General features: G+C 35.3%; 1 protein-coding gene across 1 annotated transcript in view; it reads right to left on the reverse strand.

Annotated features, from left to right (window-relative positions):
- The window catches only part of LOC150110169 (uncharacterized), a 321,469-nt gene extending 311,174 nt beyond the window's left edge, over nt 1–10,295 (reverse strand). The window contains exon 1 of the mRNA XM_090391567.1: nt 9,789–10,295. The gene's annotated coding sequence lies outside the window, so the exon portion shown is untranslated. The remainder of the gene's footprint in view (nt 1–9,788) is intronic.
- Between the last annotated feature and the right edge of the window lie 3,552 nt (nt 10,296–13,847).

A 13,847-nucleotide genomic window follows, 5' to 3' on the forward strand; every position in this document is an offset into this window, starting at 1 on the left:
CTTCCCTTAATGCATAGCATTAGACATATCCGCAAGGAGATGTGTTTTGCATTATGGGAGATACTGAGATAGAAGTGATAGTATCTTGCTCCACCTTTTCAAGGAGTCGACCAGGTGTTGCACCACCTTACCCCAGTCCTGAAGATACTTTCAGGCACAAACTTTGTTTGCTCACACTTGGATAAAGGATTAAACTAAATTTATTACACTGAGTGTTGATTAGACAGTGGAGAAAACAGGAGGAACAACTACTCAAGATGCCAAAAAAAGAAGAGAGCCTTAAGACGAAAACCAGCAAAATGAGAAACTTTGAGCAGAGGCTTAAGACTTGGATTATGGAGTAGCACCAGAGTGGAATATATGTGTCAACCAAGCTTATTCAATATGAGGCAAGAGAAATGAACATTGTTGATTTCACAAGAAAGGCAAAATGGTGCTACAACTTGATGAGGAGAGAAGGGTTGGCCATGAGAACACAAACCAAGTTAGCCCAGAAAATGCATCTTAGTATGTATCTTAAAAATATTATTTAATTACTAAATATATTTTGAATATTTAAAAAATATCAATTGTGTTCTGTTTTATGTTTAAAATACTGATTTCTTAACTTTGGGCTTGAAAAATTTTTTCGAACCTAAATTTCGAACCCAAAAATATAAAGTATTTTTCTTTACACAGAAAAATGCAGTATATTACTAAAGCAAGGGCACCCCTTAACAAACTCATGTTAATGATCATCTGCCCTACACTGTATATGATCCCTCATTAATTTCTCCAAGATCTTAACAACTACTGATGAAACACTAACTAGTCTATAGTTTAAACTTCCAGTCTGCTACTACCCTTATGCAATGGCACTATATTATTCTACTTCCCCTCCTTGGGTACCTTTCCATTGGCCAGACTTTCATTGAAAAGCCAGGTCAGTTCTTTAGCACATTCTTTCAACATTCATGGCAAAATTCCATCCAGTTTCACTGCTTTATTGACATCCAGAGTACTCAGTATTCTAAATACACTCTCCTCTTGCACTTCAAATCCTCGAACTTGCCCTATCCCTCTAGTACAGTAGTTCTCAAAGTGGGCATTGGAACGATCTGGGGGGGGGGGTGCCTCATGGGACAAAAGGGGTGTTGAATTGAAGTAAGGGAGTAGTAAAAGAATAAAGAACAAAAATTAGGTACTGAAAAAAATATATCTTCAAAAATTTTGATGATATAACTGTTGTTATATAACGTAAGTAAAACTTTTTTAAATAACGAAACCTGTGGTGTGATCATAATTAAAAGAAACACATATTAACCACAGTGAAAATTATTTAATTGTAAATATTTCATTATAAGTATCTTAGGACATCATCAGTACAGTAGTTTAAAACAATAATAGGAATAACATACAGTTAGGGCGCATGATTACAATAGAATCTCATTAAACGCGCGTAACGTGTTAAAAAAAAAAAAAAAATTAATTATTTAACACAATTTTGTATGACAATTTCCCATACTTTGGAATAGTAAGAACGTCGTTGTGGTTTAAGTTTGGTCTGCGTAGTAGGGCTTCAGAACTTTCTTTGTATAAACGTTCATGTTTATATAAAGATCTATGTAAAACTTTAGACTTTTCCCATGGATCCTATGGTTTGGATTTTCAATTCCGTGTTGAGAGAGACCAGATTTCTGCAGCTTAAAAAGACGAATCTGGTCTTGATGTTCCGAGATGCGTTTCTGAACAGACCTACCTGTCTGTCCAAAGTAAGACAATTTGCATGAGCATGGAATTTCATAAACGCCAGGCAACATCAAAGGTGAGAGTTTGTCTTTAGGAGAAGGTAACAAGTTGTAAATTTGGCTGATAGGTTTGTAAGTAGTGGCAAAATTGTATTTCTTCATAATTTTAGAAAGACGTTCAGAGATGCCTTTGACGTAAGGTATGGGAATCCTATGGACTTCTTCCTGTCTGGTTTGATGTGTGGAGAAGTGAATGATGATTTTTTGAGTTGTTTTCAGATTATATCCATTTAGGATGGCTGTATTTTTGATTACTTCTAATTCCTGGTTTAAAGATTCTTCAGAGGAGCAGAATTTGTGTGCTCTAGAAACTAGTGATTTAATAATGCCAGATTTCTGAGATGGATGATGAGCAGAAGAATTGTGAATGTAGCAACCTGAAAATGTAGGCTTGCGAAAGACAGATGTGGCGATGGAACAGTCTTCTTTTCTTTGGATGTGTAAATCCAAAAAGGAGATATCCTGTGGAGATTCTTTTTCTAACATAAAGTTGATGTGATGATGAAGAAGGTTAATTTTATCTAGAAACAGTTGTAATTCATGTTCGGGATGATCTCAGACTGAAATACGTCGTCGACATATTTTAACCAAATTTTTGGTTTGGGTTCAAAAGTGAATATTTTTTCTTCAAGGTGTTCTAGAAACAAGTTTGCTAGGTTTGGTAATAAAGGAGATCCCATTGCTGTTCCTTCTTCTTTGCTTGTAAATTTGACCTTTCCAGGTGAAGTAACCTGATGCAATAACAAACTTGAACAATTCATCTATATCAGATGGAAATTTTTGAGTTAATAATTCTATTGTTTCTTTATGAGGAATGTTTGTGAAGAGGGAGACAATGTCGAAGCTGATTAACAAGTCAGTTTTTGATAGTTGAATGTCTTTAATTTTTGTGTGAAACTCAGTAGAATTTTTGATTGAAGAGACTGAGTGGCCTATGTGAGGGCGGAGAAGGTTAGATAAGAATCTTGATAACTTGTAAGTTGGACTGCTGTTGGACTGCTGATACAGTCTACGACAGGTCTAAGTGGAGTATTAGTTTTGTGTAGCTTAGGTAAGCCATAAATTCTAGGAGGTCTTGCATGGTATGTCTTAAGTTTTTTGATTGTTTCTTCATCTAAGGAGAAAGTTTCATTAAGTAGCTTATTTAATTTTCTGAGTTGACGTTTTGTAGGATCATAATCCAATTTGGTGTAAGTATTACAATCTCAAAGAAGTAAATTCATTTTTCGGTCATATGAGTTTGTATCGAGAACCACAGTGGTATTTCCTTTATCAGCTCAGGTAATGATTATGTTTTTATTACTTTTTAAGGAAATAATAGGTTTCAATTCTGATGGTGGGATATTTAATTCTGAAGGTTTGGCATTGTAGATCACTTTAGCTACTTCAAATCGAAGTCTGTTGGCTTCAGTACTGAAGAGATGGTTGACATTTCTTTCTATATTATGTATAAAGTCTAAATATGGGAAACATTTTGGTGAAATCGCAAATTTATGGCCTCTTGCTAGAACATTTAATTCATCTTTTGTTAGTGGAGGGTTAGATAAATTGACTACCCATTTTTCCGTTGGTAATTTGTTAATGATCTTTTTTTGATCGATTTAATAGATTAAGGTATTTAATATGTAGAGCACTATTGCTTTTTTTTTCCTTAATTCTTTGAAACAGTTACAATTAATTGTAACAATTCTTGATTTAACGTATTTGACAAGTCTGTTTCTAGTTCTGTAATATTTAAATTGCTTGTTGCTAATTCATGCTTAGAAACTCGTAATTGATTAAGTAGTAAGGAATGACTTGCTTTTTGATAGATTTTATGGGCACCTGGAGATTTGATGGCTTCCTTCAGTTTTGCAAAGGTTGGAATAAGATTATCACCTCTGCACTTTTTTAAAAAAGAGATTCTAGCTCATAGCTTACCCTGTTTTAATTGCAGTTTTTGTTTTCCTAGTAAGTTTGTCTTTTGCACTGTCATTTCCCCATGAAGGAATAAAACTTTTTTAAATAATGAAACCTGTGGTGCGATCATAATTAAAAGAAACACACATATTACAGAGCTGATAAAGGAAATACCACTCTGGGTTCTCGATACAAACTCATATGACCGAAAAATGAATTTACTTCTTCGAGATCGTAATACTTACACCAAATTGGATTATGATCCTACAAAACGAACTCAGAAAATTAAATAAGCTACTTAATGAAACTTACTCCTGATGAAGAAACAATCAAAAAATTTAAGACATACCATGCAAGACCTCCTAGAATTTATGGCTTACCTAAGCTACACAAAACTAATGTTCCACTTAGACCTGTCGTAGACTGTATCAGCAGTCCAACTTACAAGTTATCAAGATTCTTATCTAACCTTCTCTGCCCTCACATAGGCCACTCAGTCTCTTCAATCAAAAATTCTACTGAGTTTCACACAAAAAATTAAAGACATTCAACTATCAAAAACTGACTTGTTAATCAGCTTCGACATTGTCTCCCTCTCCACAAACATTCCCCATAAAGAAACAATAGAATTATTAACTCAAAAATTTCCATCTGATACAGATGAATTGTTCAAGTTTGTTATTGCATCAGGTTACTTCACCTGGAAAGGTCAAATTTACAAGCAAAGAAGAAGGAACAGCAATGGGATCTCCTTTATCACCAAACCTAGCAAACTTGTTTCTAGAACACCTTGAAGAAAAAATATTCACTTTTGAACCCAAACCAAAAATTTGGTTAAAATATGTCGACAACGTATTTGCAGTCTGGGATCATCCCGAACATGAATTACAACTGTTTCTAGATAAAATTAACATTCTTCATCATCATCATCGCATCAACTTTACGTTAGAAAAAGAATCTCCACAGGGTATCTCCTTTTTGGATTTACACATCAAAAGAAAAGATGGTTCCATCGCCACATCTGTCTTTCACAAGCCTACATTCACAATTCTTCTGCTCATCATCCATCTCAGAAATCTGGCATTATTAAATCACTAGTTTCTAGAGCACACAAATTCTGCTCCTCTGAAGAATCTTTAAACCAGGAATTAGAAGTAATCAAAAATACAGCCATCCTAAATGGATATAATCTGAAAACAACTCAAAAAATCATCAGTCACATCTCCACACATCAAACCAGACAGGAAGAAGTCCATAGGATTCCCATACCTTACGTCAAAGGCGTCTCCGAACGTCTTTCTAAAATTATGAAGAAATACAATTTTGCCACTACTTACAAACCTATCAACCAAATTTACAACTTGTTACCTTCTCCTAAGGACAAACTCTTACCTTTGATGTTGCCTGGCATTTATGAAATTCCATGCTCATGCAAATTGTCTTACTTTGGACAGACAGGTAGGTCTGTTCAGAAACGCATCTCGGAACATCAAGACTACATTCGTTTATTTAAACGGCAGAAATCTAGCCTCTCTCAACAAGGAATTGAAAACCCAAACCATAGGGTCCATTGGTAAAAGTCTAAACTTTTACATAGATCTTTATATAAACATGAACGTTTATACAAAGAAAGTTCTGAAGCCCTACTACACAGACCAAACTTAAACCGCAACGGTTTAAGTTTGGTCTGTGTTAAATAATAATTTTATTTAACATAGTTAAATAAAATTATTATTTAATTTAAATAATATTCACTGTGGTTAATACGTGTGTTTCTTTTAATTATAACGTAAGAAAAGGTCGTAATGGTTGTTTTATTTTCCAAGGAAACATACAAAATGCAAGTTACAGCAGATTGGGATTGAAGCCCGATGACGGGTCTTAACAAGCAAAGTGTTGGCAGTCCTGCACTTTCAAGTGATTAGGATTTTACAAATCCAACACACATCGGTAGGAACATGTGCATGTTATGACTTGTTCACTGTATTATTATTATTATTATTCGTGACACCTCCAAGGAGGTCCGAAGACTCATCGCGAGAGGACACCTACAACTGTCTCAACTACTACACCGAACCTCTACTACGAATCATCTCCATCAATGCCATCTACACCCCCCCCCACCTCCACCACTACCACAACTAGTTTTTTTTGTCTGTAAATTGCATGTGTTCTGAAGGGCCGATTTGTCTGTATGCAGGATGAAAAACCAGAGTTTCTGGGAGAAAAATCCATGCTACCTCTGTATGAGATCAGCTAACTCACCTTCGATTGAAATCGTCCAGATAAAGATTCCTCCCGTAGTGACGAGAATCGAACTTAGGCCTATTCCAATCGAAGGGCGCAATGTACTGTTGTTCTTCCAATTGCGCTACGGAGGTATAATACTATAAATATGTGAGACGTATAAAATAAGTTTTAGATTGTTTCTGAATTGTGTGACAAGTGTTAGCAATTTGATATAGTGCATAAAAATTTTAGTGCACATTCAATGCCTAGTTGACAGTATCTTACTGATACAAATTACACGCAAAGCAAATTATTATTATTCAAATAAAACAGCAGGTTTCACATGAGTATTTTTATACCTTTTCTTGTAAAAATAATTTTGTTTAGGTATGTGAGAAATTGCATTCTAGCAATTTTGTAAATTTAACTTTTTCTTTTTTTTCAGATAATATCGTGGCTGAACCCAAGAAGAAATGTAGACAATACAATATCGAATATTTGAAATATGGCTTTATTCAGTTGCCTACATTACCTACAAACAAAACATTACCAATGTGCCTGATTTGCCAAAAAGTTTTTTGAAATGAATCTATGAAGCCTTCAAGACTAGAAAAACATCTGACAAAAGTTCATGCTAAAAAGATAAGGATTTATCGTATTTTCAAGCACTTAAAGAAAAATTTTTGAAACAACCAACATTGGCAGGTTCATTTTCAGCAGCACCCTAACTAAATGATGATTGGTTATGCCCTCTTACAACATTTCCTTACTGACTGCTTAATCGGAAAAATCGCATAATGTTGGCGAAGAACTAATCCTACAAGCTGTTAGTGAAGTCATACTCACTTTACTGCACAAGCCAGTCTCTGATATTATCAAGAAAATTCCTTTGAGCAATAATGCAGTGCAACAAAGAATTGATGAAATGACCCAGGATGTTGAAGATTTGTTATGTGAGTATTTAAAAACAACCCAGGTCTCTATACAACTTGATGAGCCTACTTTACTAGGAAATGAAGTCTTACTTTTAGCATATGTTCAATACATAAAAGAAGAAACAAATTGCCAAGAATTATTATTTGCTAAAAATTTGCTAACTGACAATAAAGGAGAATCGATATTTCATGCATTGGAAGAGATTTTAAAGATAAAGAAAGCCCACTGAATTATATCTTGTCAGTTGCTACCGATAGTGCTCCAGCACATAAAAAATAAAAAAATCTGGCACTGATGATAATCACACCCAAATTGTACTCAAAAAAAAAAAAAAAAAGTTGTCCAGAACTAATACCTGTTCCTTTTATATTTGGCTGGCACCTACCCTACAGCATAAAAGCAAGCCCACATTGAAGTCCATTCAAAAAAAAAATAAACAAATAAAGGTTGCCATCAAGCTATCAACCCATTGTCATCACTTCAGCTGTCTCTAAAATAACAGAGAAAATTATTAACCATTAACTTCTTCACTACCTGGAGACTTACCAGTATGGATCTTGACACAAAATCGAAGTGAAAAAGAAAATTGGATCAGTGAGTTAACAGTAATCCTAAAGAATTATTTCAGTATGTGGCAAGCAAAAGGATGAATGATCATGGTAGAATAATTCTGATATATGCTGATAGTAGGGAGATGACTGAACCAAACATAGTAGTTTTGTTACTGAGCGATACAACAATGGTATCAGATGAGCTTATCAACTGGCTTATTATAGGAAGGTGCTAGAGAATTGGAAGTGCTTATAACCAGATTTTTAGTCTTGGCTCTGATAGGGTCCCAAAGGAGTGAGGGAAAAGGAAAAATTAGTTCTGTCACATAAAGGATGGTCTGAGACAGGAAGCAGCAAATTATTAACTAACAGTCATCTCTAGAGAAGCAATCAAGGTATCAAAGAAGTAGTTAATGACAAAATTCAGGAATGGGTGGATAGGAAAGCATGGTTTTTTTAAGGATAGATTATGCCCCAGTGATTTGCTCTTTATGTTTATTTTTAATAATAAATAAAAGCTGAGTTGGATAAAGAAATGGCTATGCAACGATACTACCTACTGGAATTTGCAAAGGCATTGCCAGGATATTGCATGAAACTCCGATACATAAATTAGGACAAATGGGTTTGGATTATGATGTTGGCAATATGAATAGGAAAGTGGCTGATGGAAGGACAGAGTACTTCATGGAAAAGAAGAGTTCAGGAGAATGCCAGTGACTAAACATGTGCTATTAGAGCTCTGCACTTGAGTGGCTGCTATTTAACCTGTACATTATGATACAGGAAATGATCTGAGGGGAAACATTCCGTTGTTTGCTAATGGTGTAAAACTGAGTAGAGTAATATTTAATAAAGATGATGCACAGATCTTGCATAATAATTTAAATAGACTGACAGTGTAGACAAGAGTGAATAATTGAATTTAATTTGGCAAAGCATAAGGTTATATACATATGGATGAAGAAATTACCAGCAGTGAGTAAATTGATGTTTGGACCACAGCAAATTAATGAGGCTAGGAATCTGAGGGTGCTGTTGGACTGTGAGATAAGGCTCAGAGGTCGTATTATAAAGGTAGCTTAAATAGAAAATGTGTTAGAATTACTGAAGAGCACTTTTATTCTTCTAAAACTTTGATATCCCCCCCTCCACATGGATTACTGTGCACTGATCTGGTCACTGGGCTTCTTGAGGATGTGGAAAGGATTCAAAGGAGAACAACCAAAATGGTGGCAGGAGACTATGCAATGCTTCTTATAAAGATAGATACAGCCTGAAGAATTGTGGATTACAAAAACTAGTTGATAAATGAAAAAAAAAAAGGGGGGGTCTCATGTGTGTCTATCACTCAGCTATGATAGGCACATCAAAACTTTGATATCCCCCCCCCTCCACATGGATTACTGTGCACTGATCTGGTCACTGGGCTTCTTGAGGATGTGGAAAGGATTCAAAGGAGAACAACCAAAATGGTGGCAGGAGACTATGCAATGCTTCTTATAAAGATAGATACAGCCTGAAGAATTGTGGATTACAAAAACTAGTTGATAAATGAAAAAAAAAAAAGGGGGGGGGGGGTCTCATGTGTGTCTATCACTCAGCTATGATAGGCACATATGAGTTACTTAAAGGGTTTTACAGATTGATAGAAGTAATTTTTCTGTATACCTGACTATTGTGAGGAAAACTATGGGTCATCCTTGGCAATTGAGTAAGGGCATAATTAAAAACTGCCTTGATTTTGTGTTTGGAGAGAGAGTGATGAATGATAGGAATGAATGTCAGAGACGGAGTTAATAGTATTGAAAAGACCCATTGGCGTCTCTGCAATACATTAACTCCGTGCAGGTACTTGTATAACAATAACAATTTTGGAGAGACTATAATTAGTTGTATTTCATACTGTAATGTAAATTAATAAATAAAAATAATAATTGTTAAAGCTATCGCTATTCGCATTAAAAAGATAGGTAAGCATCCAGAATAGAAAAAGTTCAAAGTGAGAAACTAGTACGACATGCAACTTCCCACATTGTAATAACTCGATTATTATTATTAGAATGAGCATTATTCTCCACCACCACTAGTTTTTCCACAGACAATCACAAACATGCACGGAAGGATTCGAACTCGTTTTATAAACGTACTTATACGTTTTACACTGATTTATTATTTACATTAAAGTACGCTCGAATGTTAGAAGTTCTGCCTACTGAGTAAAAACTTTAAAGTATTTGCTACTCTTTTCAAGTATAGTCAATATCAAAAAAAGGCACTAGGCCTGGTGCAGTAGAATCTCATTACGCGTTATGGAATGAGTGAAATCCCCCACCATCCGAGTAAATATGATGATTAATTTATTGCATAATAAACTAACAATTACCTTTGCAGGTATGAATTTTTTTAATGGAAATTTACATATGATTATCACCAGATTTCGAAAGACACAGGAACTCATCCGTAAATACAAATATTAACAATATTAATCATCACTCTACTAGCAATTGATTTTTTGTATTTAATAATTTAATTTAATTTAACAACAACGGCAATTACGTTAATAGTTAACAAAAATTTAGTTCCTGTTTTATATGGAACATGGGGTGCACCAAAACAATCATTTGCAAATTATAGTATTCCATGTTATGCTATGAAACTGCCGCTTTAAATGATCCATTACGATTGGATTGAAAGATAACTTAATTCCAGTTGCCCTGTTCCAAGAGTATACAAGCTTCGGTAGAGAAACTTTTGTACGCAGAACTTCTGTGCGGGCAAGAGCACTGTTAAGGTTTTCGAAGAAGAAGACCACAAAAAGAGCGAAAATTTTCACTAGGAAGAGTGATAACAGTTTCATTTTGGCATATTATCCACAATAAAAGAAAAGAGCCCTTCGTTTAATTATGCTGATAGTTTTGTTGTACAATTCATTACATTTCTACTAGCTAAATCCCACAGCACTACCCATACACGCTGGCCTGTCTTCTTCCTTTCCAGTAATGGGCCTAGTGGCCTGTTACAGTCTCTTTCCATGCAATTTTCTTAATGGTGACTGTTTCAATTGATCCCTCTTTCATAAAATTAGTTAACTAAAATAATATCCATCTATCTATATGGGTCGTAATTAATCTTGAAATGACTGTTAGAAATATATAAAACATAAACGAAAATGTTAAAATTAGTCAACTAAGATATTATATCCGTGCTACTTACGCTTAGTTGATGTCTCTTATTATCACGTTTTCTGTTTGGTAGAGGGTTATGCAAAATTGTCAATTTCGCGTTGGGTATGATTAATCGTATTCCATCGAAATCCGATACAGATAATCACTCTAGTTGCCATTTCGCTCAGCTGTTAAGCGATTACCAAATCCAGTATTTAATCAGCAGAGCTACACAACTTATGAAAATTTAGTGTTACTCAGATTGATGTCGCCTCACTATCACGAATACAAGTAGGGAATTATTTTTTTTTTTTTTACTTAGAACATTTGTTAAAGTCTGTAAATTTATTGTTACAATATGTTATTAGGTCAGTTTTTGAAAAGCATCAAGTATTTTATTATTTCCACTGTAAAATGCTTACAGTCAGAGGCTATGTTACCGTAAAACCAATAGAGCGTTAGAAATATACAGCGTCGCATTGCGATCATTATGAACAGATGCAGCTACTACCTCCATCTGTTGTTCAAAAACTAACTTTAAATTAATACTTTAGATTACTGAAAATTATGATGCTTCTAAAATGTTTACAGTATGAAAGAAAGAGCTAAGCCATATTTGGCAATAGAGTGGGCACGGTTGCTGGCATGCAGTGTATATAATAGGCTTTTATTATTCTTAGTTCTTTTAAAATTCCAAAGTTTACAAATTCATCTTTTCGGGTTTAACTATTTGGTCATGGATTTTAAAACATGTATTTTTTTTTTTTTGCACTTGTTGCTATCTTATACCCGCAATGCATACCGTCCCCGTTCAAAACAAGTCTTTAGTCAAGCTTTCACCATTTTCAAGTTCAAAACACAGGTATATTAATTAGTATCCTTCATTTTAAACATTATTTTTAGCGGTTAAAAAAGGGTTTGCCACCATTGCCAAAAATATATTCGCTTTTTATCCCATCTGTGTAGCTCAGTGGATGTGGCGTTTGCACACCACCGCACTAGGCCGCACGAAGGAAGTCTTGGTTTCGAGTCTAGTCGGCGACTAGAGGAAATTTTTCTAAGCCTTTTTTCGACCGGTTCCCGAGTTAGTCGATCTCTGGCACGGGCAAGCAGGTTTTTCCTCCCGGAAACTCGGGTTTTTCGTCCTGTAAACTCAAGAAAATCGACCGTAGAACCCACATTATTTCAGACATTAAATATATTGTGTTAGGGTTAGAGACCACGAGATGGCGGCACATTTGAGCCGTCTCTCTTCACTGCGTACCACTTAATTAGTGATAGCCTTGGGCCATCTGTCTCTGATTGGGTACCAGTGGAGATTGGACTGCCCACTCAGTCTCCAAAAAGTTAGATAGGGCTAAATGGCCTCGCCTACTCCCGTATATACGGGAATAAAAAGGCGTTAGCTGATTTTTTTTTTTTTTTAAATTATTTTAACATTACTGAGTAAACTTACATTTTATGATTCGTATGATAAGTCAATATTTTTTTTGAAATCGTATTGTTTATCATTTTTTTAATTATTATTATTATTATTATTATTATTCCTGATACCTCCAAGGAGTCCGAAGACTCATCGCGGGAGGACATCTTCAACTATCTCTACACCTTACCTCTACTATGAATCAACGCCATCTACCGCCCACCTCCAACACCACCACAACTAGTAATTTTTGTCTGTAAATTGCGTGTGTTCTGAAGGGCCGATTTGTATGTATGCGGGATGAAAAACCCGAGTTTCCGGGAGAAAAACCCTGCTACCTCCGTATGAGATCGGCTAACTCACCATCGATTGAAATCGACCAGATAAAGATTCCTCCCGTCGCGACGAGAATCGAACTTAGGCCTATTCCAATCGAAGGGCGCAATGTACCGTCGTTCTTCCAATTGCGCTACGGAGGCGCTAAATATAGAGTTATTCCTGGAGACTTAATTGAAAATTGTTATAGAATTTGGAACCCTTGCAAAAATTCGTTGAAACATCTCAGTTTAAATTGCATTGCTTTCTTAGTTGATTTCATGGCACCTTACTCTTCTACTCCCCCAATCAACAGGTGGTAGGTTTGAATCCCAGATCTATTATGAAGGTTTGTGAATTGCTTTAAATGTAATATGAATTACATATCATTGCGTGGGACTATCATCTTTGCTTATCAAGAGAGATAGTAAAGTAATGTTTTTTTTTTTATTTAGAGCGCGGCAGAAAGCATTACATGTCACTCAGCGAGCAGTAGCAGTCCCTAGTTCCATCACAGTGAGTGTTGCTGAGAATTGTCACATAAATGCAGCACGCACGCACGCACACACACACACACACACACACACACACACACACACACACACACACACACACAAAGTAGTTAAAATGGGATTCTTATAGATACTCAGGTTATTGTTTAGGAACTTTAGGAAGAGCGATTGCAGAAATAAAAAAAACATACCCTCCTTACTTCTAACATTTGTGGGGAGAAGGAGCTAGCTTACAAATGGAGGCCCATATACACATGTCAAAATATTTAAAAGACAGAGTTGTGGAGTAGATGCCCTCCATCGATGAGTCTTTCGACTCCCTGGAGGTGTCAAGTAATAATAATAAGAAGAAGAAGAAAAGAAAAGAAAAATGTATCCATAGAATATAGACTAATAGAAACATGGATAATGTCCTCCTCCATTAAAAACGCCTGGCTTCTCACCAGTTTGTGCACAAGGGATGCAACTGTTACATATGACTGAACTCATCTTCTCAAATCTGTCCACTGGTATTATTTGTTATCCTATAACCATACCCTTCTTTCCTCTAACATTTGTGGGACGAAGGAGCTAGTATACAAATGGAGGCCCACACACATATATCGAAATATTTAAAAGTACAGCATGGCCATAAAATAACTTTTCCTCTTTGGAGACATCTGTAGCTAAAACCAGTAAATGGAATGAGACCAAATTTTATATTGAGACTTTTGAAGGCATGGGGAGATGATTTCCGCGAAAAAATAGTTAGTACCAAAAGTCGCCGATAGGGGAAATTTTGACCCTGGCATCATAATAATAATAATAATAATTATTATTATTATTATTATTATTCTTATTATCATTATTATTATTATTATTTGAAACCTCCAGGGAGTCCAAAGACTCATCGAGGGAGAGTGTGTCAACAGAAAGAGAATAAAATCTCAAAGCTGGCTGAATTTTAATTATTATGGAGCATGAATGAGTGCTCTGTCGACAGGTTGGTGGAGTTTGGATGAGTAATAAAATAAAGATACATTTCATAA

This window comes from Typopeltis vanoorti, chromosome 1 (genome assembly GCF_054136105.1).
Source record: "Typopeltis vanoorti isolate ZY-2024b chromosome 1, IOZ_Tvanoo_1.0, whole genome shotgun sequence".
Taxonomy (NCBI): Eukaryota; Metazoa; Arthropoda; class Arachnida; order Uropygi; family Thelyphonidae; genus Typopeltis; species Typopeltis vanoorti.